The sequence below is a fragment of the Cetorhinus maximus genome, chromosome 6 (genome assembly GCF_964194155.1).
Source record: "Cetorhinus maximus chromosome 6, sCetMax3.hap1.1, whole genome shotgun sequence".
NCBI classification, from domain to species: Eukaryota; Metazoa; Chordata; class Chondrichthyes; order Lamniformes; family Cetorhinidae; genus Cetorhinus; species Cetorhinus maximus.
In genome coordinates, this window is record NC_135884.1 from 2626268 (window position 1) to 2649823 (window position 23556).

A 23556-nucleotide genomic window follows, 5' to 3' on the forward strand; every position below is an offset into this window, starting at 1 on the left:
CCTACACCAGCTCTCCAGTCATGTGTTGAATCGCTCAGTTCTCCTATTTCTGTGCTCACCAGCACGTGGGACTGGGAATAATCCTGAGATTATTGCTTCAGAGCTCCTGCTTTTCAATGTCCTTCCTAACTCTCTAAATTCTGCTTTCAGGATCTCATCCCCTTTCTTACCTAAGTTATTGCTTCCAATGTGGACCACAACCTCTGGCTGTTCACCCTTCCCCAGAAGAATGTCCTGCTACCGGTCCATGACATCCTTGATCCTGGCACCAGGAGGGTAACATATCATCCTGGAGTCACGTCTACGGCCACAGAAACGCCTGTCTGCTCCCCTAACTAACGAAATCCTATCACTATAGCGCTTCCTTTCTTCTTCCTCCCTCCCTGTACAGCCGAGCCACTCGTGGTGCCACAAACTTGGCTCTGACTGCACTCCTCTGAGGAACCAACATCTCACCAGCTTCCAAAACAGAAAACCGATTTGTGCAGGGCATTCCTGGACTACCTGCCTAGTTTTCTTGGACTGCCTGGTGGTCACCCATTTCCTTTCTTACTCCAAGCTCCTAGGCTGCAGTGTGACCACCTCTCTGAACGCACTATCCATGTAGTTCTCAGCCTCGCGGATGCACCACAGTGACTCCAGCCGCCACGCGAGCTCTGAAATCCAGAGTTCAAGCTTCTGCAGCTGGTGACACTTCCTGCACATGTGGTCATCTAAGATATCAGGAGCAACCACAACTTCCCACATATGACAGGACACGCATTCCACACGACCAAGCTATTCTGCCATGGCTTCAATTTTTATGTTTACTTTATTTTACTTTGGTTTACTTCTATTAACTTTATATTTCTTGGTCCTACTTAATAAACCTTACCAAAAGTACAGTTCTTACTTTATTTTAAACCAGAGGAATAGAATAAACCTTAAACACTTACTAGATATTCACCAGATCCTCACCAAACAGCGAGATTCTTCTCCAACCAATCAAATTGCTTCTTTCCTGTGAAGTCACAATTTTTTTTTCACTCTCCTTTCGAACTCAGTGTGGGCTGACAGGTCCTCCTCTCTGACTGCTCTTCCCAAAGGTGATATAGGCTGCTCTTCCCGGGCTGTATTCATCCACTCCCCGCTCCATGTATCTCCCACAGGTCCGCATCTCCGACTGCTCTTTCTGAAGTTAAATTCATGGGTGATGCTGGCTAGGCCGGAATTTATTGCCTAGCCCTAGTTGCCCTTTAGGAGGAGGTGGTGAGCCACCTTCTTGAACCACTGCAGCCCACGTGGTGTAGGTACATCTACCCTGCTGTTAGGGAATGAGTTCCAGGATTTTAACCCAGCAACTGTGAAGGAACAGTGATATAGTTCCAAGTCAGGATGGTGAGTGACTCGGAGGGGAACTTGCAGGCAGTGGTGCTCCCATGCGTCTGCTGCCCTTGTCCTTCTAGATGATAGAGATCATGGCTTTGGAAGATGCTGTCTGACGAGTCTTGGTGAGACCATATCTGACATAGAAACATAGAAAATAGGAGCAGGAGTAGGCCATTCGGCCCTTTGAGCCTGCTCTGCCATTCAATATGATCATGGCCGATCCTGTATCTCAACGCCGTACCCCCGCGCTCTCCCTATATCCCTTGAAGTTTTTAGTGTCTAGAAATGTGTCTATTTCTTTCTTAAATATATCCAGTGACTTGGCCCCCACAGCCTCTGTGGGAGAGAATTCCACAGGTTCACCACCCTCTGAGTGAAGAAATTTCTCTTCACCTCAGTCCTGAATGGCCTACCCCATATCCTGAGACTGTGACCCCTTGTTCTAGACCCCCCCCCCCTCCATTCAGAGGAGACATCATCTCTGCATCCAGTCTGTCCATCCCTGTCAGAATTTTATATGTTTCAATGAGATACCTGGAGTATTGTGTACAGTTTTGGTCTCCTTACCCAAGGAATGATATGCTTGCCATTGGGGGAGTGCAACGAAGGTTCACCAGACTGATCCCTGGGATGGCGGGATTGTCTTATGAGGAGAGATTGAGGAGACTGGGCCTGTATTCGCTAGAGTTTAGAAGAATGAGTGGTGATCTCATTGAAACTTTCAAAATTCTTACAGGGCTCGACAAAGTAGATGCAGGAAGGATGTTTCCTGGCTGGGGGGTGGTCTAGAACCAGGAGACACAGTCTCAGGATAAAGGGCAAGTCATTTAGGGCCGAGATGAGGATGAACTTCTTCACTCAGAGGGTGGTGAATCTTTAGAATTCTCTACTCAGAGGGCTGTGGAGGCTCAGTATGTTCAAGGCAGAGGTCGATAGGTTTCTAGATAGTAAAGGCATCAAGGGATATGGGCATAGTGCGGGAAAATGGATTTGAGGTGGAAAGGCAGCCATGATCTAACTGAACGGTGGAGCAGGCTCGAAGGGCCGAATGGCCTTCTCCTGCTCCTATATTCCCATGTTCCTATCAGGCATTGATGAGGGTTTCAGCAGCAGATAAGCTGAGGCAGGTGTGGAGTCAGGCGATGTTATCGATGTGGGAATAGGCGGTCTTAGTGATAGCACGAGTATGCGACCAAAAGGTCATCTCAGTGTCAGATGTGACGACAAGTTTGTGAACAATTGGTTCAGCTTCAGACCGTAGCCAAGGAGAGAGGTGGAGTCAGTAGCTTGGGAACGGAGTTGGGAGGAGGAACCAAAAAACAATAGTCTTCCAAATATTTAATTGGAGGAAATTTCTGCTCATCCTGTACTGGATGTCGCATAATCAGTCTGATAATTTAGCAAGAGTGCAGGAGTTGAGCGAGATGGTGGTGAGGTAGAGTTGGATGTCGTCAATGTACATGTGAAAACTAACACTGTGCCGTCGGATGATGTTGCCAAGGGGCAGAATGTCGATGAGAAATAGCAGGGGGTGAATGATAGATCCTTGGGGGGGGCACCAGAGGTAATGGTATTAGAGCAGAAGATGGCGGAGGGTTGAGAAAGGTCACTGATTTAAGGTGGTTGGCAAAAGAAAATGAGAAATCGTGAAAAAAAACCTGTTCATTCAGCGAGTGGTTAGGATCTGGAATGCACTGTCTAAGAGTGTGGTGGGGACAGGGGCAATCGAGTGGTTAGGATCTGGAATGCACTGCCTGAGAGTGTGGTGAGGCCAGGTTCCAACATGACTTCCAAAAGGTAATTGGATGAGCACCTGAAGATAAAATGTATGCAGGGTTATGGGGAAAAGGCATGGGGCTGGCTGAGAGAGTCTAGCTGACAAAATGGGCCAAATGTCTTCTGTGCTGTAACAAGTCTGGGATTCTATGAGATAAAAGGGAACCAGCTGGGTGCAGTCCGTTAAATATTGATGAATATCTTAAATATCTCTCTGTAACATTAATAAGACCTGGATTCTCAAATAGAAACAAGATTATACTTACCTTTCCTAGAACTATCAATGTTGCGATTACCATCAAAAGTGTATTGCATGTTCCATTCTTTAATAAACTTCTATATAATTTAGAAAATATATGGTCTCAGATAGTCTTCTGTATCCAAACTCAACAACCCATCTCCGTAGATTCTTCAGTGGAGAGGTATGTTGTTGGGGAGAGAGGCCTGGACCCTTTTAATATCCGGGTTGTTATAATCTGGCTAAAACTTGTTAAAAAGACTATCTAGAGAATGGTAATGTTCTCTTTCCTTCACAGAGAGCTAGATCAGGTCTTTAGATCCATTTAAGTGCCTGTGAGGCCTGCCTTTCTCAACCTTAAGTGAGAGTGATCATTCGAGGAGTAATTCTGATCCGGAATCACCCCAAAAATTGTGGATTAGAACCCACTTCAGCTTTACCATCGTTTTTGTCAGAAACATTTTTTTAGAAGGAGTAGTTTTGAATGCAATGACTATGAAAAAACATTCATATCAATTTGGTCCCAGCAACTCCCAAAGAGAGCAATAAGGTGAATGTCCATTGATCGGGTTTGTGATGCTGTTACTTGGTACCTCAGAATAAAACAGGTCAGAAGTAAATCCAGATGTAGTGAACCCACTTGTGGCAGTGTTTGAAGCAGAGATACCAACCCCCAAACTCAAACTTATCAAACTCCAACCCCTCAATTCCCCAACCAGCAATTCATCAATCAAACCCCCAACCCATCAAACTGCAATCTATCAACACATTGAACCCCAAATCCACCGAATCCCAACCCATTGAACCCCCAATCCATTACCATGCCAACCCAGCGAACACCCAGCCCACAGAGCCACAACCTTGCCCCTCTTTCCTTGCTCTATATGGCTTCCATTTTAGATGCAGTGTCTGTGTGTCACCAATCGAATTCTTTGAAAAAGTTCCGAGTGATTTAAAGATGTTTAATTAATTAGTGATTCTGGTCTGTTATTGGAATTTCTCTAGTACTGTTATTCCTGATTCCAATCTATTTAAAGCTTCCTGTTGATAGACTCCATAACCATGTTATTATTAGCTGTGCCCTCTCTGCCATTACAAGGTCAGGCTAATACAGCTGAACTGCCGGTTTGCATTGGCCATCAGCAGCCAATGAAAATCACTCTTTGGGCAGCAGTGCCCTGAGAGCAAGGCCCCTGGAGAACATTGGCCCCCAACAAGAGTCAACACCTTCAGGACAGGGGAGAGGGAGGGAAAGAAAAGGCAATCGACAGAACCTCAGTCGACACCTTGTACTGGAGTCACACGCCTTGTGTAAGATATCTGACAGTAATGTATAATTAAAGAGCTATTTATAACCAGAGCCAGTCAGGTGGCTAGGATGGCATTTTCTGGGACAATTTCCAATTCTCATTTCACTCTCTCTCTCTGCTGTAGACTCAAGCAAATGGAAAAGAGTTTCTAAATGAAGCTTTTTAAATCTCCACTTTATGGATCCTTGCCATATTTATGCTTCTGACATGATTCAAAATTTCCTTCTTCTCTCCTAATCAAGCACCTCTTACCCCACCCAATCCAAAGGCTTTAAATCATGGAACTGTAAAGCACAGAAAGAGGCCATTTGACCCATCCAGCCAGCAATGGCTGTTTTGAAGTAGATCCATTTAGTCGCACATGCTCACACTTTCTGCCTGTCCCTGTAATTATTTCACCATCAAGTATCTAAACTCCTTTTTGAAGGTGACTATTGTAACTGAATCCAGCACTCTATCAGGCAGCGCATTCCAAATCCCAACCACTCATTACACAACGACACAGACTCCTTGCATCACCTGAGCCTGAGGAAGCTACACGTGATTAAAGTTTCCACTTTTATTCTGAGTATTATGTTTCTCTTTCTCTCACCGCTCCTTTTTTGCCAATCACCTTAAATGTGTGCCCTCTGGTTATTGGCACCACGTCAACCAGTGGAAGTGGTTTCTCTTTATCTAAGTATGTAAGGCTTTAAAACAGCTCAATCAAGCCTCCTCTTAGCCCTCCCTGCTCTGATTTATGAGTGTTTTGTAGCACCACCCCCTTGCCCTGCAAACCAACATTGCATGTACATAACTGATCTGTATGTGGTATCACTGCAGATTGATTTATTTATTCATGATGTCCGATGACACAGGCAAGGTCGGTATCCATTACTCTACGTAGTTGCCTTGAGTTTATGAAGAGTCTAAACAAGATTCAATCATCTCCCTCTGACATTTGGCAAAACTACCACATCACCCGCCATCAAAATCAGGGGAGTTACCATTGACAAGAAACTAATGAGCTGCCTTTTCCACTGCCTCAGTCCTCTAGGTAACATGATGTCTTGGAAAAGGGTACTCATTGGATCTCTGTAGGAGCTGGTTGTGTGCACAAGGAGTGGTTAAGGTGAATAGTATAGGACCATTTAAGAGGAAGCTAGATAAATACATGAGGGAGAAAGGAATAGAAGTAACAAGTGCTGTGGAAGAAGGGGAACCAGTAGATGTTCTGCACTTAGATTTCCAGAAGGCATTTGATTAAGTGCCACACCAAAGGTTATTGTGGAAAATAAAATCTCATGGTATAGAGGGTATCATATTGGCATGGGTAGAGGATTGGCTGGCTAACAGGAAGCAGAGAATTGGCATAAATGGGTCTTTTTCGGGTTGACAAGATGTAACGAGTGGTGTGCCACAGGGATCAGTGCTGGGACCTCAACTGTTACAAATTTATATAAATTACTTGGATGAAGGGATTAAAGGGATGGTTGCCAAATTTGCTGACTACACAAAGAAAGGTAGGAAAGTAAGTTGTGAGGAGGACATAAGGAGGCTACAAAAAGACACTGGCAGTGGGCATAATAGGTGGCGAGCACGGACAATATGGTGCAATCGGTTTCACGACAAGGCGAAGGCAGGTTGTGATCATCCGCTCAGCCCGCCGATGGCTGTTTCCTGTCAACGATTGTAATACATCAGCATCTCATGAAAAGGCCATCCCTCCAGGCTCTTGGACCCCCAGCGGACGGTCCATTCACGATGATGGGAAAGCACGCCAACGTGTTTCACAACAGCACACAGGTGACGTGCACTTGGTGGCCTTCACTGTGGGGGAGCTGGGGGTTAGGGGACAGTATCATTCTGCAGAGCTCACCAGGGTCGCCTGTTCCTTGGCAGACTTCAGGGGCGTCGGGGGGGCCGGGGTGAAGTGCCGCCCTGCCATGGAGGCAATTGTTGTTGGTGGGAGGTGTCCGGGGACAACTGCTGCCCTGGGGTTGGATCCTGTGCACAAGAAATTGAGGTGGGGGGAGCAGGGTAAGCGAGGGGAGCGGCCACGCAGTAGGGACACCCTGTATAAACTGACCATGTCTCTGCAACTGAGACAGATCAAGCGCAGCCACAGTGATATGACTGGGGTCGGGCCCTAGACTGCCTGTCCACGCAAGCAACGCGGAGACACCAGAGGGCCACCAAGCTCACCAGACCTTCCCCCCCCACCCCCAGCACCCTGACTCACACCCCCCCCGGCCCGGCACAGATTGCAAATCCGCGATCACTATACTGGACCGTGGAGCAGTTGGACTGCACACGTTGTACAATCTCCTCGCCAACACTGGCCATGGAGCAGTCACTGCTGGAGGTGCTCACAGCCCCATTACAATCTCAGCATCCTAGTTTGGACCAGTGTCCCCCATGTCACAGGCTGACAGGGCAGCCGTGCAGCGCACTCATCTCTGGCCATCCAAGGGGTGACCAGCAATCTCCGGGAAGCATTAAGAGGCGGTCACACAGGGTCAGGGAAGGTGCTAAGTACACCCATGATAACCACGTCTCTCTCTCTCTTTCATGCTGCAGGAGGACCACGTCAGGATCATGGATCCTGGTGACCTAGCTGTATGCCTGATGGCCGACAGAGGGCAGAGAAGACGGAGGAGAGAGGGACTGAGGCTCCTGGCTGTGCAAAGGCAGGAGCAGCAACTCCATGAAGAAGGGGCAGCAGGGGCTCCCACACACACTGCCCAGGAGCGACAGTGAGCTGTGGCTGGTCGGTGCCTAGCGAGACTCAGGGTCTATAGACACCGCCTGCCATTCCTGCAGATGACTGAGAACCAGTGTCACCAATGGCTGCACATGTCTAGGGACCTGGTGGCTCACATCTGCCACTTACTGCAGGACTTGGCGCCGAGGGGACACAGAGGGCATCCACTGCCAGTGGCTGTGAAAGTGACTGCGGTGCTCAATTTCTATGTCAGTGGCTCCTTTCAGGGCTCCACAGGCGACCTCTGTGGGATTTCACAATCCACCGCCCACAAATACATCCATGAGGTCACGGATGCATCTTCTCTATGGCAACAACTTTGTGCATTTCACCCGGGATCGGGACAGCCAGGATGCCAGGGCCGTTGGATTCTCACAGATCTCGGGATTCCCACAGATGCAGGGGGAGATCGACTGCACCCTGGCCTCCATTGCTACACTCAGTGACTTCATCAACCACAAGGGCTTCCACTCGCTGAATGTGCAGCTGGTGTGCGACCACCAGAAACACATCCTGCAGGTGTGCGTACAGTTTCCAGGGAGTGTCCACGACTCCTACACCCTCAGTCAGTCACAGATCCCTGGAGTCTTCCAGGGTCCACAGAGGCTGCAGGGTTGGCTCTTCAGGGACAAGGGATACCCACAGAGGCCGTAGCTGATGACACCCGTGCGGTGGCCTCAGACTGCAGCAGAGAGACGCTATAATGCAGCTCACAACTTGGTGGAGCAGATCATCGGGATGCTGAAGATGAGGCTCCGGTGCCTGGACCGGTCTGGTGGAGCCCTGCAATACAGTCCACAGAGGGTGTCACACATCATCGTCATCTGCTACGCCCTTTACAACCTGGCACTGCAATGGGGAGAGGAGCTGGCTGAGGAGGAGATGGAGAAGATGGAGGTCTCTTCCGATGAGGAGGACGCTGATGGGGATGAGGTAAGGGGGTTCTCGAAGGTGATGATGATGGGGATGAGGGTGAGGGGGTCCTCGAAGGCGATGATGATGGGGATGAGGGTGAGGGGGTTCTCGAAGGTGGTGATGACGGGGATGAGGGTGAGGGGGTCCTCGAAGGTGACGATAACGTAAATGAGGCCCTCACACTGTCCAGATGAGGCAGGCGCGCTCAGGAGGCCCTCATTGCTGCCAGATTTGTGGAGGATGATGATGACATGCAGCAAGGAAGCAACATAGATCCTCACATTGCATCTGTGAACGTTTGACTCCAGTTTGACTTATGGCAGTGCACATACCCTCTGTGAGAATGCTCCTGTCATGGAGACTCAGTGGAGGCCCTAATAGTCACTCTATTGCAGGAGGATGATGATGACAATGTGCAGTGAGGATGCTCCACAGATCTTCACATGGCCTCTGAGAATGTCTGACTCCTGTCTGGCTGAGGGCAGCTCACTTTTGCTCTGTGATCAGGGTCATATCATGGAGACGCAGCCATGAAACTTTAGAAGCTTCTGATCCTTTGTCCGCCTTCAGTACCTGAGCCCTTCAGGAGCACAGCATCACTGGTCACAGATGCTGGTGAGATGGGGCCAGCCTCACCTTAAAGGTGCTGAGAGCACACAGAGAGAATGAGGGAACTCTGTGGCGCCTGCCCACTACATTCTGACCAGCAGAGCCGAGGTGCAGGCATCAGTAATGTTTTCAGGGAGTGTGAGGCTGGACCATCACTTTGGTCTGAAGGCTGCACAGACACAGGGAAGAGGCCCTGGACTGAGACACCTGCCTTTATCTTGTACAAAAAGGTTTCAAATCTGAGTGACAAGAACACTGCTCATCAGAACAAGAAGCAACAGACAGGGAGACATTCTTGGGAGTTTATTGACAATAGTGAACATTATGTACAAGTGATTAACACCCATGCCCAGGCTGTGCAACAAATTCTTCTTAACATTCCTAACCCTGTCGCTATGTCTTGGTGCTCCCCGGACATCCACAGTGGAGGTGGGGGCAGCCTGCTGACTGTGACGCCCTGTCTGTGATGACTTTGGCGGGCGTCCGCTGGAGGGCCGAGACCTGGAGGGTTCTGGCCTGCTTTCGGGGTCCTGCTGTGTGGTAGTGGCACCCTCCTCGGCCTGTGGAGCTGGAGCTGCTGAGGTAACAGGAAGAGGGGATTCGCATGGGCCGGACACTCCCAGAGTCACCTGGGTGGATGGCCCCGGAGTGTGCACCTGCTGATCCTCCTCCCTATGGGTGCTCGAGGGCCCCAGGCTGACTCCTTGAGGAGAAGGGGTATCTGGAGTGAGATCGAGCTGCCCTGCAACACTCTCGCGTACAAACTGTTGGAGGCCAACTATGGACTCAGCGATGGAGTTCAGCCCGCACAGCAGTGCAGGCGTGATGTCCTGGACCAACATCTCCATGTCAGCCGCCATCCTGCCAGTGTTGACCTCGGTGCGTTACAATGCTAGCGCTATCACCTCAGAGTGAAGGTGGACGGACTCCTCCATCGTGCCTTACAATCTGAGGAGTGCAGCGGACATCCCTTCCTGAGAAACTGAGGTATGACCGAGTCCAGAGGCTCATCATCTGACTCGGACTCAGCAACGTTCTGGCCTCCAACAGCCCTCCGAGTGCCGGGGACCTGGGAAGTCCCTGCCTCCACCTGCTGTGGATCAGACAGTGCGATGTGTTCACCAGATTGTGATCCCGAGGCTACTCTAAAGCTCGGTCCCACCGAGGTGTGTGTCTCTGAGCTGGTGGAGGGTGTGGGTGAGGCTGTGACGGGACTTCAGGGAGGGTGCCTCCAGATTCCTCTTCAGAGGTTTCTTCGGGGTTTGATTGGAGGCCCTGGGTCATGGACTCTGTCGGCTGTTTCCCAGATGTGCCAGCGGAAGCAAGGGGAGATAATTAGTGCCTGGCAGGGGCCTGTGGAACAGGACACATCACTCACAGCCTGGCTGTCTGATGGATGTTGCACTGCTGGACCCTCACTTGGTAGAGCAGCGCCGACCTCACCGTCAGCACAGGACCGGTCCCGGTCATCGCCGGCCAGCTGGATGGCTCTGTTTTCAAAGTCCATGAAGACCTTCATTTCAGGCATTCCTCCACCAGTCTGTGTCTTCTCTCTATTGTCTTGTGTCAGCTTGTCCTGCATGGATAGAGATGGAGGGAGTGTAAACAGGACGCCAGCCAGGTCAGATGATAAGTATGCCCGGCCTGTGTGGATGGTGAGTGGTCCCATGGACAGGATGAGGACAATGACGGTGGGTGTGAGAGAGTGAATGGTGGTGTCCATTAAACCGGCAGTGAGTGAGGGCCCTGTGGATGTGAGATGGGTTTGTGAGTGTGTGAGTTGAGAGTGATGAGAAGAGTGACTTACCCTGGCAGAATGGAGATCATTCATCCTCTTACGGCACTGGGTGGCTGCCTTCTTCTGAAGAGCATTGGCGCTGACCACCGCTGCCACCACCTCCCATGCTGGATTGGTCATGTTGCTGCCCATCCTGTGGCCAGACTGCGGGTACAGGACATCCCGATGGGCCTCCATCCAGCAGTCGCTCGAGGGACCCGTCTTTGAAGTGGGGGCTGTGGTCTTATTTCCTTTGCTCGCCACGTCTCCTGGGCAGCAGTGGTGAGCTGGAAGCAATGAGCGCTGTGCTTGTGGATGGACTTTAACATGGCGCCTGGCGTGATACGGAGGAAGGGTGATGGCCAACGGGCGAATGAGAGCCCACCCGCCATGGAAACAGCCTTTCCCGGGAGTGCATAAATAATGAGGTGGGTTTGGGATGATACGGCGTGAAAACCCACCAAGAAGGCAGGTAGGTAAAACATTGTTTTACCCACCCGCTACCGCACTTGGTACAAACCTGGGAAAATTCCACCCATAAATAGGTTAATTGAGTGGGTAAAGATCTGGCAAGTGGAGTATAATGTGGGAAATTGTGTAATTATTCACCTTGGCAGGAAGAATAAAAAGAGAAGCATATTATCTAAATGGTGAGAGATTGCAGAGCTCGGAGATGCAGAGGGATCTGGGTGTCCTTGTGCATGAATCACAAAAGGCTAGTTTGCAGGCACAGCAGGTAATTAGGAAAGCTAATAGAATGTTATCATTTATTGTGAGGGGAATAGAGTACAAAAGTAGGGAGGTTATGCTTCAGTTATACAGGGCACTGGTCAGACCACATCTGGAGTACTGTGTACAGTATTGGTCTCCTTATTTAGGAAGGATGTAAATGCATTGGAAGCAGTTCAGAGAAGGTTTACCAGACTAATATCTGGAATGAGCAGGTTGTCTTATGAGGAAAGGTTGGATAGACTAGGCTTCTATCCACTGGAGTTTAGAAGAGTAAGAGGTGACTTGATTGAAACATTTAAGATCCTGAGGGGACTTGACAGGGTGGATGTGGAGAAGATGTTTCCTCTTGTGGGAGAATCTAGAACTAGGTGTCAATGTTTAAAAATTAGGGGTCGCCCATTTAAAACAGAGATGAGGAGAAATTTTTTCACTCAGAGAGTTGTGATTCTTTGGAACTCTCTTCCTCAAAAGGTGGTGGAAGCAGAGTCTGAATATTTTTCAGGCAAAGGTGGATAGATTCTTGGTAAGCAAGGGGGTGATAGGTTGTCGGGGTAGGTGGGATGCAGATTCCAGGTTACTACCAGATCAGCCATGATCTTATTAAATGGCGGAGCAGGCTCGAGGGGCTGAATGGCCTACTCCTGCTCCTTGTTCGTATGTTCATACAAAATTAGATTGGTGGTGAAATGAGAAGTGTGGGAAGACGCTAATGTGGAGCATAAACACCAGTATGGGGTACTTGGGCTGAATGGCCTGTTTCTTTGCTGAAAATACTTTGTAATAATTTGTGATATTGCATTCATTTGCTTTCATTTGCCATTAGTAGGTTTCGATACGCTAAGTTGTAATTCAGCCTAACACCCTAACAGTGTCCTATCTCCAACTGTCTCTTCATCTTCAAAAACATTCTCAGTCCCAATTTTCAGACCATGGGTTTGGTAATCACTCCAGCCTAACACTGTTTGATAGGGCAAATGTAGAGGGAGCTTTACTCTGTATCTATCCCTGTGCTGTAACTGTCCTGGGAGTGTTTGATGGGGACAGTGTAGAGGGAGCTCTACTCTGTATCTAACCCCGTGCTGTGCCTGTCCTGGGAGTGTTTGATGGGGACAGTGTAGAGGGAGCTCTACTCTGTATCTAACCCCGTGCTGTACCTGTCCTGGGAGTGTTTGATGGGGACAGTGTAGAGGGAGCTTTACTCTGTATCTAACCCCGTGCTGTTCCTGTCCTGGGAGTGTTTGATGGGATAGTGTAGAGGGAGCTTTACTCTGTATCTAACCCCGTGCTGTACCTGTCCTGGGAGAGTTTGATGGGATAGTGTAGAGGGAGCTTTACACTGTATCTAACCCCGTGCTGTACCTGTCCTGGGAGTGTTTGATGGGGACAGTGTAGAGGGAGCTTTACTCTGTATCTAACCCCGTGCTGTGCCTGTCCTGGGAGTGTTTGATGGGGACAGTGTAGAGGGGGATTTACTCTGTATCTAACCCCGTGCTGTACCTGTCCTGGGAGTGTTTGATGGGGACAGTGTAGAGGGAGCTTTACTCTGTATCTAACCCCGTGCTGTACCTGTCCTGGGAGTGTTTGATGGGGACAGTGTAGAGGGAGCTTTACTCTGTATCTAACCCTGTGCTGTACCTGTCCTGGGAGTGTTTGATGGGGACAGTGTAGAGGGAGCTTTACTCTGTATCTAACCCCGTGCTGTACCTATCCTGGGAGTGTTTGATGGGGACGGTGTAGAGGGAGCTTTACTCTGTATCTAACCCCGTGCTGTACCTATCCTGGGAGTGTTTGATGTGATGTTCTCCAGTGTTGACTTTATGTGTGCAATTATTTACTCAGTGATTTTTTAACAGGCTTGGTGATGAATTGCAAACCCCTGGTAATTTTTAGTTATTTGTTGTTATTTTATTTGATTTCCCACAGCGTAAGGCACATGTTGTAACTGGTTTGATGAGCAGTGCTCTGAATTCCTTGCATTATCCTTGGCTGCTGTCTTCTTGGATCTGCCCTGAGGTGCTGTTGTGGTCTCACGCTGTGAGTCCCTAGTTAGAACAGAATGATTCACACACTGCTCCTGTGCTCAGTGCTGAAGTCTGGCTCCACCCAAACCCCTGGTAATTATTCCTGCCCAATAATCATCATTGGGAGAATAGAATTGCTCAAAATAGTTATTACCTTTTTTTCAGAAATCCAAAACCATTATTTCAAATGGTACATCTGGAAAAACCTTCAACCTTGTAAATTATTTTACTGAAGTGCACGGTTAAACTAATCCATTGCAGCTCGATGGGTATTGCTTTGCTGGGTTTGAAGGTTGTGGGTTCAAGTCTCACTCCAGGATGTGAGCAGAAAATCTAAGATGACACTTCCTGTGCAGTACTGAAGGATTGCTGCATTGTTGGAGGTGCTCTGTTCTGGATGAGATGTTAAACTGAGGCCTCGCCTGCCCATTCAGGCGGATTTAAAGACACCTTGGCCACTGTTTTGAAGAAGAGCAGGGAAGATTCCCCCTCCCCTCACCCCACACCATCCTGGTCAATATCTATCCCTCAATAAACAAGCTGGTGATCTGGTCATTATCATGATGCTGTCTGTGGGATCTTGCTTTGTGCAAATTGACTGCTGTATTTCCCACACTATAACAGGGACTGCACTTCAAAGAGCACTTCATTGGCGGTGAAGAACTTTGGGATGTTCTGAGTTTGCAAAAGGCGTTATAAAAATGTAAGTCTTTCAAGCCTTTTTTGAATGCAAGAATGTGAAGGCTACAGATAATATTCAGTGTGCATGACCTCCTGAACTAGCTTCAAGCACCTGAGGAGGTCAGGGAGGAATTGGAGGCACATTTTCAGAGTATTTTTTCCCATGGGCTTTTTTTGTTGCCTCTCTCAAGGAATCACAGTGTTTCTGGGATGGGGTGAGTGGTTGGTGGGTGAAAGGAAAGACCAGTTTATTTAACATTGATGGTAGCAAAGGTACTTGAATCTTTACTCAAAGATTGAATAGAAAACATCTAGAAACAGTACAGGTTTCAAAAGGGAAGGTCATGCTTGACCAACTTCATTGAATTCTTAGAAGTAGGGAGAGAATGAGTAGACAAGGGTAATGTGGTAGATGTAATATATTTGGATTTTTCAAGCCCCTTTGATAAGGTACCACATAACAGACTAATGACTTGTGATATTGGAATCAGAGGACAGGTAACAAAATGGATAGCAAGTTGGCTACAAAACAGGAAACATAGAGGAGGGGTTAAAGGTAGTTGTTGTATTATCACCGCTGATCACCATGTTGTGATTTGGTGTGCTGTGATGTCTCAGAGATGAGATCCTAGACTTGTATGTTTAAACAAGAACCATTTATTGTTAATCTTTAACTATGTACAGGTCCAAGGTTAATGTCATGCATGGTGCTGCTGCCATGCAGGTAGGCTGCTTCTAGAGTGTTCTGTCTAGATTGTTTTCTCAGTCTTTTACCATGTGACTCTATGCACCATGCCATGGGCAGTGCTATTCTCCAATCCCACGTTAACCCTTGCTCTGCCAAGCACCTTTACATTATAATGGCAAGCAGGCAAATACAACATCATACAACACCCCACTTTCTTCTCCAAAGAAAACTTTCCTCCCTCCCAATGGAATATTACAATGCAATTTTTCCTTGCTATTCTTTCTTCCCCATCTCAAATCCCTGGCTTTATAAATTCAAATATTCTTAAGGCTTGACAGTTTTTCCACGTCTCGGTGTGTCACATTTGGAGGAATAACAGTAGTATTCTGTGTTTCTGACGCTTGGTTATTCCCATTTGATTTGTTTTTTGTATTCCTTCGACTTGTGTGAAGAGAGCTCATCTTGAGTGAGACACAGCCAGAGTGAGTGTGGGTATTGGCAATTTGGTGCACAGTGGGAATTCGGTGCAGAGGGGAAGAGGTGCTCTTTGCATTTTTTCTTTGCTATCCAACTTCTTAAATCTTCAGAGAGTGGTCTTGCCCTGCTGCAGCTGTAGAGGCTACAAGGGAAAGGAATGACTGGTGAGTAGTGGGTAAGGTCGGGTAAGTATTTACTACTTTAATTGCTTATAGTTTAAGGTCTTTTTGTGGTTTATAGTTTGTATATTCTATAGTAACGAAGATCAGGAAAGAAGAGCCATAGATTAATTGATTTAAAAGGTTTAATTTAAAGGAATAAGTCATAGCAGGAGAGCTCAAAGCCGTGATGTGCTCCTCGTGCACCATGTGGGAAGCCGGGAACATTTCCAGTGCCCGGGACCAGCGTGTGTGCAGGAAGTGTGTCCAGCTGCAGCTCCTGGAAGCTCGGGTTTCAGAGCTGGAACAGCGGCTGGGGACACTGTGGAGCATCCGCGAATCTGAGAGCATCGTGGATAGCATGTTTAGAGAGGTGGTCACACAGCAGATACAGGGACTTGAGGAAGGAAGGGAATGGGTAACCACTGGGCAGTCCAAGAGAAACAGGCAGGTAGTTCAGGAGTCCCCTGGGGTCCCGCTCGCAAATCGGTATTCCATTTTGGAGGCTGATGAGGGCGCTGGCTCCTCCAGGGAGTGCGGACAGAGCCAAGCTTCTGGCACCACAAGCAGCCTGTCTGTACAGGAGGGGAGGAAGGGAGGACGAGCAATAGTAATCGGGGATTCTATTGTCAAGGGAACAGATAGGCGCTACTGTGGCCGTCAAAGTGACTCTAGGATGGTGTGCTGCCTCCCTGGTGCCAGGGTCCGGGATGTCACTGAACGGCTGCAGGGCATCCTGAAGGGGGAAGGTGATAAGGCAGAGGTCATGGTACATGTTGGTACCAATGACATAGGTAGAAAGAGGGATGAGGTCTTGCATCAAGAATTCAGGGAATTAGGCAGTAGACTAAAAAGCAAGACCTCTCGGGTTGCAATCTCTGGATTACTCCCAGTGCCACGTGCTAGTGAGCTCAGAAATAGGAGAATAGCGCAGATGAATACGTGGCTTAAGAGTTGGTGCAGGAGGGAGGGTTTTAGATTCCTGGATCTCTGGGACCGTTTCTGGGGAAAATGGGACCTGTACAAGTGGGACGGTCTACATCTGAACCAGAGTGGGACTAACATCCTTGTGGGCGGGTTTGCTAGTGCTGTTGGGAGGAGTTTAAACTGATTCGGCAGGGGGAGGGGACACAGAATGTTAGCAGAATAGGGACACATCATAATGCAGTAAAACAATCAAGTCAGAGGGAGTACAGCTGTATTAAGTTTCAAGGGAGTAAGGCGAGGCTGGGTGGCCTCTACTTTAATGCCAGGAGTATTACAGGTAAAATGGATGAGTTAAGGGTGAGGATTGACATGTGGAATTGTGATACAGTGGCCATCACTGAGACGTGGTTGAGGGAGGGGCAGGATTGGCAGCTCAATATTCCAGGATATAGAATCTACAGGCGAGACAGGGGAGGGGGTAAAAGAGGAGGAGGCGTTGCATTATTAGTTAAGGAGTCAGTTACTGCAGTAAGGAGAGATGATATCTTGGAGGGGGCATCAAATGAAGCTTTGTGGGTAGAGTTTAGGAATAAAAAAGGGGCAGCCACATTGTTAGGTTTATAATAGACCCCCAGATAGTCAGCAGGAAATTGGGGAGCAAATATGTGCACAATTTGTGGAGGTGTGTAAAAACAATAACAATAGGGTAATTATATTTGGTGATTTCAACTTTCCCAACATTAATTGGTATAGCCATAGTGTTAAGGGCTTGGATGGAGTGGATTTCTTGAAATGTGTACAGGAGAACTTTTTAGGTCAATATTTAGAGGGTCCAACAAGGGACGGTGCATTGCTGGTCCTAATTCTGGGGAATGAAGCCGGACTGGTGGCTGAGGTGGTGGTGGGGGAGCATTTTGGTGATCGTGACCACAACATGGTACAATTTAAGTTTGTTATGGACAAAGAAATTGACAAGTTGCAAAAAAATGTTTTGGATTGGGGGAGAGCAGATTTTAGTAAAATAAGGCAGGATCTGGCCAAGATAGACTGGGAACAGTTACTTATGGGGAAATCTACAGAGGAACAGTGGGGGGTGTTCAAAATGGAAATGGGGAGGGTACAGACTCAACATGTTCCCTCTAGGGTGATAGGAAGAGAACCATGGATGACCAGAGATATTCAGGATACGATGAGAAGGAAAAGAGAGGCTTTTAGCAGGTACAAGGGAAGCAAATCAGCAGAGGCATTAGTGGAGTACAGAAAGTGCAGGGTGGAACTTAAGGAAGTAATTAGGAGAGCAAAGAGGGCATATGAGAAAGCTCTGGCTCATAAAAGTAGGGAAAATCCCAAGATATTCCAGAAGTATATCAATGGGAAGAGGATAACCAGGGAAAGAGTAGGGCCCATAGGGACCAAGAGGGCAATCTGTGGATGGAGCCAGAGGACACCGCTAGAGTGTTGAATGAATACTTCACATCCATCTTCACCCAAGACAATAAGGATGAAGGTATCGAACTCGGAGAGAGATGACTATATGGGGGGTAGGATTAGTAAGTTTGCGGATGACACAAAGATTGGCCGGGTGGTTAACAGTGAGGTTGAGTGTCTTGGGCTACAGGAAGATTCAGATGGGATGGTCAAATGGGCAGATAAGTGGCAGATGGAATTTAACCCTGAAAAGTGTGAGGTGATACACTTTGGAAGGAGTAATCTGACAAGGAAGTATTCAATGAATGGCATAACACTAGGAAGTTCTGAGGAACAAAAGGACCTTGATGTGTGTGTCCATTGATCTCTGAAGGCAGAGGGGCATGTTAGTGGGGTGGTGAAAAAGGCATATGGGACACTTGCCTTTATCAATTGAGGCATAGATTACAAAAGTAGGGAGGTCATGTTGGAGTTGTATAGAACCTTAGTGAGGCCACAGCTGGAGTACTGTGTGCAGTTCTGGTCGCCACATTATAGGAAGGATGCGATTGCACTGGAGGGGGTGCAGAGGAGATTCAGCAGAATGTTGCCTGGGATGAAACATTTAAGTTATGAAGAGAGGTTGGATAGACCTGGGTTGTTTTTGTTGGAGCAGAGAAGACTGAGGGGTGACCTGATTGAGGTGTACAAGATTATGAGGGGCATGGACAGGGTGGATAGGAAGCAGCTGTTCCCCTTAGTTGAAGGATCTGTCACGAGGGGACATAAGTTCAAGATGAGGGGCAGGAGGTTTAGGGGGGATGTGAAGAAAAACTTTTTTACCCAGAAGGTGGTGAGGGTCTGGAATGCGCTGCCTGGGAGGGTGGTGGAGGCGGGTTGCCTCACATCCTTTAAAAAGTACCTGGATGAGCACTTGGCACGTCATAACAGTCAAGGCTATGGGCCAAGTGCTGGTAAATGGGATTAGGGAGGTAGGTCAGGTGTTTCTCACGTGTCAGTGCAGACTCGATGGGCCGAAGGGCCTCTTCTGCACAGTGTGATTCCGTGGTTCTGTGTTTCTCTTTATGAACAACCCATCTACTTTTATTGGGCACTGTGGGTTTGTTCCGTTCCTTCTGAAGTGAATGTACACTCCGTTCGTTCTTAAAGTGGACGCGAATTTTCTTTTTCTGTGATGTCCGCCACTTTCCTGTTGAACATTGAGTTTCGCAAATGAAACCTTCATTTCCACTTGTTTCACAATCTCAGTTGCTTCATTTTTCAACAACCCAATGGTTCTCAGTGTGCCTGCAGCATCTAGTGCTTTTTCTTCTTCTAGTTCATTGTGCTTCAGGGTTGGATTTACATTTTCCAATCTGATTTCTGTCTTTTCTTTCTCTGTAACAGAACTTTGTCCTTGTCCTTCATTTTGTTTCACTAAGATAAAAGCAAAATACTGCGGATGCTGGAAATCTGAAATAAAAACTGAAACTGCTGAAAAAACTCAGCAGGTCTGACAGCAAAAGGATAGAAAATGGGATGGAAGGGGGGATAAAAAAGGGGATGTAACCATGGATAAATGAATAAAAATAGAAATAAAAATAAGTGGTAAAAAATAAAAATGAATGTAGAATAAAGGGGATTAAGAAAAGGGGGAAGATAGAGGAGAGAGTTCACAGTCTGAAGTGGTTAAACTCAATGTTAAGACCAGAAGGCTGTAAAGTGCCTAGTCGGAAGATGAGGTGCTGTTCCTCCAGTTTGCGTTGAGCTTCACTGGAACAAAGCAGCAGGCCAAGGACGGACATGTGGGCATGAGAGCAGGGTGGAGTGTTGAAATGGCAAGCGACAGGGAGGTCTGGGTAATGCTTGCGGACAGACTGAAGGTGTTCCGCAAAGCGGTCGCCCAGTCTGCGTTTGGTCTCCCCAATGTAGAGGAGACCGCATTGGGAGCAGCGAATGCAGTAACTAAATTGAAGGAGGTGCAAGTGAAGTGCTGCTTCACCTGAGAGGAGTGTTTGGGGCCTTGGACGGTGAGGAGAGGGGAAATAAAGGGGCAGGTGTTCCAACTTCTGCGATTGCATGGGAAGGTGCCGTGGGAGGGAATTGAGGTGTAGGGGGTGATGGAGGAGTGGATCAGGGTGTCCTGGAGAGAACAATCCCTACGGAATTCTGACTGCAGGGGTAGGGGTGTGTGTGTGGGGGGGAAGATGTGTTTGGTAGTGGCATCATGCTGGAGTTGGCGGAAATGGCGGAGGATGATCCTTTGAATGCGGAGGCTGGTGGGGTGATAAGTGAGGACAAGGGGGACCCTATCATGGTTCTGGGAGGGAGAGGAAGGTGTGAGGGCAGATGCACAGGAGATGGGCCGGACACGGTTGAGGGCCCTGTCAGCCACCGTGGGTGGAAAACCTCGGTTAAGGGAGAAGGAAGACATGTCAGAAACGCCATTTTGGAAAGTGGCATCAACAGAACAGATGCAACGGAGGCGAAGGAACTGAGAGAATGGGATGGAGTCCTTACAGGAAGCGGGGTGTGAGGAGCTGTAGTCGAAGCAGCTATGGGAGTCGGTGGACTTATAATGAATATTGGTGGACAGTCTATCACCAGAAATGGAGACAGAGAGGTCAAGGAAGGGAAGGGAAGTGTCGGAGATGGACCATGTGAGATGATAGAGGGGTGGAGATTGGAAGCAAAATTGACAATTTTTTCCAGGTCCAGACGAGAGCATGAAGCAGCACTGAAGTAATCATCGATGTACTGAAAGAAGAGTTGTTGGAGAGGGCCGGAGTAGGACTGGAACAAGGAATGTTCCACATACCCCATAAAGAGACAGGCATAACTGGGGCCCATGTAGGTACCCATAGTCACACCTTTTATTTGGAGGAAGTGAGAGGAGTTTAAGGAGAAATTGTTCAATGAGAGAACAAGTTCAGCCAGACGGAGAGTAGTGGTGGATGGGGATTGTTCGGGCCTCTGTTCAAGGAAGAAGCGGAGAGCCCTCAGACCATTCTGGTGGGGGATGGAGGTGTAGAGGGATTGGACGTCCATGGTGAAGAGGAAGCTGTTGGGGCCAGGGAACTGGAAATTGTTGATATGATGTAGGGCATCAGAGGAATCGCGGATGTAGGTGGGAAGAGACTGGACAAGGGGAGAGAGAATGGAGTCAAGATAGGAAGAAATGAGTTTTGTGGGGTAGGAACAGGCTGACATGATCGGTCTGCCAGGACAGTCCTGTTTGTGGATTTTGGGTAGGAGGTAGAAGCGGGCTGTCTGTGGCTGGGAGACTATGAGGTTGGAAGCTGTGGAGGAAAGATCTCCAGAGGAGGTGAGGTCAGTGACAGTCCTGGAAACAATAGCTTGATGTTTGGTGATGGGGTCATGGTCCAGGGGGAGGTAAGAGGAAGTGTCTGAGAGTTGGTTCTCAGCTTCTGCGAGGTAGAGGTCAGTACACCAGGTAACAACAGCACCACCCTTGTCAGCAGGTTTGGTATCAAAGTCAGGGTTGGACCTGAGAGAACGGAGTGCAGCAAGTTCAGAAGGAGACAGGTTAGAGTGGGTGAGAGGAGCAGAGAAATTGAGATGGCCGATGTCACGCTGACAGTTCTCAATGAAAAGATCAAGAGAAGGCAAGAGGCCAGAGGGAGGGGTCCAGGTGGAGGGAGAATACTGGAGGCAGGTGGAAGGATTTGTGGAACGGTGGGAGGACTCTGCTGCCCTTGTTCTGCTAGTATCACATTCTGCTTTCTTACCTTTATGCCACTATCAGCACATTTTTTAGCACTTACCACTACCATTAACGCTCCCTTTGTCTTTTAGTTCAGGACATCTTTGTCAGCCCCTCCTTTGTTCCCACCTATCGCTGGCCTTCTATCCAGCTCCACCTGCCCCACACCTCTTAAATAGATAGAGGATCAGCCATGGTCATATTGAATGGCGGAGCAGGCTCGAAGGGCCGAATGGCCTACTCCTGCTCCTAGTTTCTATGTTCCTATGTAATTAACAAATGAATTTCAATTTCGATAGGTGTGAGGCGGTACATTTTTGTAGGAAGAAAAAGCAGACCACATACTCCTTGGGAAAATAAAAGTCTGAATGGGTTGGACAAACAAAGGATACTGATGTACAAATCACAATGGCAGTGGCTTAGATCATAGGTTGACAGATCAGAAAACATTCTTAATGGTGAAATGTTTAAAGCAGGGGCAAAGAGGCTTATGGGTCCATATTCAAAGGTCTTTAAAATATCATGGTCAGATATAAAAGAAAATCACAACTGCTAATGGCCTTTATGTTTAGAGGACTAGATTGCGCGTGATTAAATATCATGCTTCAGTCAAACCATGCCCTGGTTAGACCACATTTGGAGCAGTGATGGGCATCGCACCCTAGGAAGGATATGTTGGCCTTAGAGGGAGCGCAGTGTAGATTTACCAGAATGATACCCGGACTCCAAGGATTAAATTGTGAGGAGAGATTGCACAAATTAAGATTGTATTCCCTGAAATTTAAAGGTTAATGGGTGATTTGATCAAAGGTTTCAAGATATTAAGGGGAGCAGATAGGGTAGAGATAGAGAGAAACTATTTCCACTGGTTTGGGGGAGTCTAGGACCAGGGGACATAGTGTAAAAATTAGAGCCATGAGGAGTGCAATTAGGAAACATTTCTACACACAAAGGCTGGGAGAAGTTTGGAACTCTCTTCCACAAATGGAAATTGATACCAGGTTAATTTTGAATTTTGCGTCTGAGATTGATAGAATTCCATTAACCAGAGGTATTAAACAAAGGTGGATAGATGGAATTAGGTCACAGATCAGTCCTTTGTTCCTTTGATGAACAAGTTATTTTGTAATAGCGATTTCCTTCACTTAAACCAATTCTCCTGTTTGCTCAGTGCTAACTACTCAGTATCACACAGAGACATGTTGGTAAGTTCATCACAGTCTGGCCTATGTGAGCGATCTCAGTTGCATCAAAGGTTTATTTATTTATGTAACCGCACCCTGGGTCTACCTGGCCACTCCCATGGGTGTAACGGAACTGTCACTGGCAACTTTTGCAGTTGCTGACATTGTGCACAGTGCTTTACTAAACTCTCTATTTCACCATCCATCCCAGGCCACCATAGCTAGCTGCGAGCTATGGTCTTCATTCGGGATATTCCTGGATGGGCACTGTGTAGTTCAATTAAAAGTGGCTCTCTTCCCTTTGGGGGAACTATCGCTCGTACTCCCCACAATAAGACGCCATCCTGGCTGGTTATCTCATGTCTTCTGTTGAAGTACAGTTTCATTTCATTAGATACAGGCTCCTGTGGCCAACCATGTAGCACTTGTTCTCGTACTTGAGATAGGACTGGGACTTGTCCAGTCTCTGATCTGTTGAGCACATACCAGCAAGGAATCTAAGAAATTTAACAATAAAACAAGTTCCTGTGGAACTGGGACATGCTCTTTATTTTCTTGTAAAGGCAAATGACTAAGAGCATTGGTGTTTGTGATTTGATTTCCAGGTCTATGTACAAAAACATATTCGTATGCTGCCAGACTTGAGGCCCATCGTTGTATTCTTGCTGGGGCTATGGGTGGTGTAGCCTTGCTCTCACTAAACAATCCTTGCAATGGTTTGTGGTCTGAAACGATTGTAAAATGGCGTCCATGTACTTAGTGATAAAATTTCTTGACATCAGGGATGATGGACAGGCCTTGTTTTTCTAACTGCGAGTGTC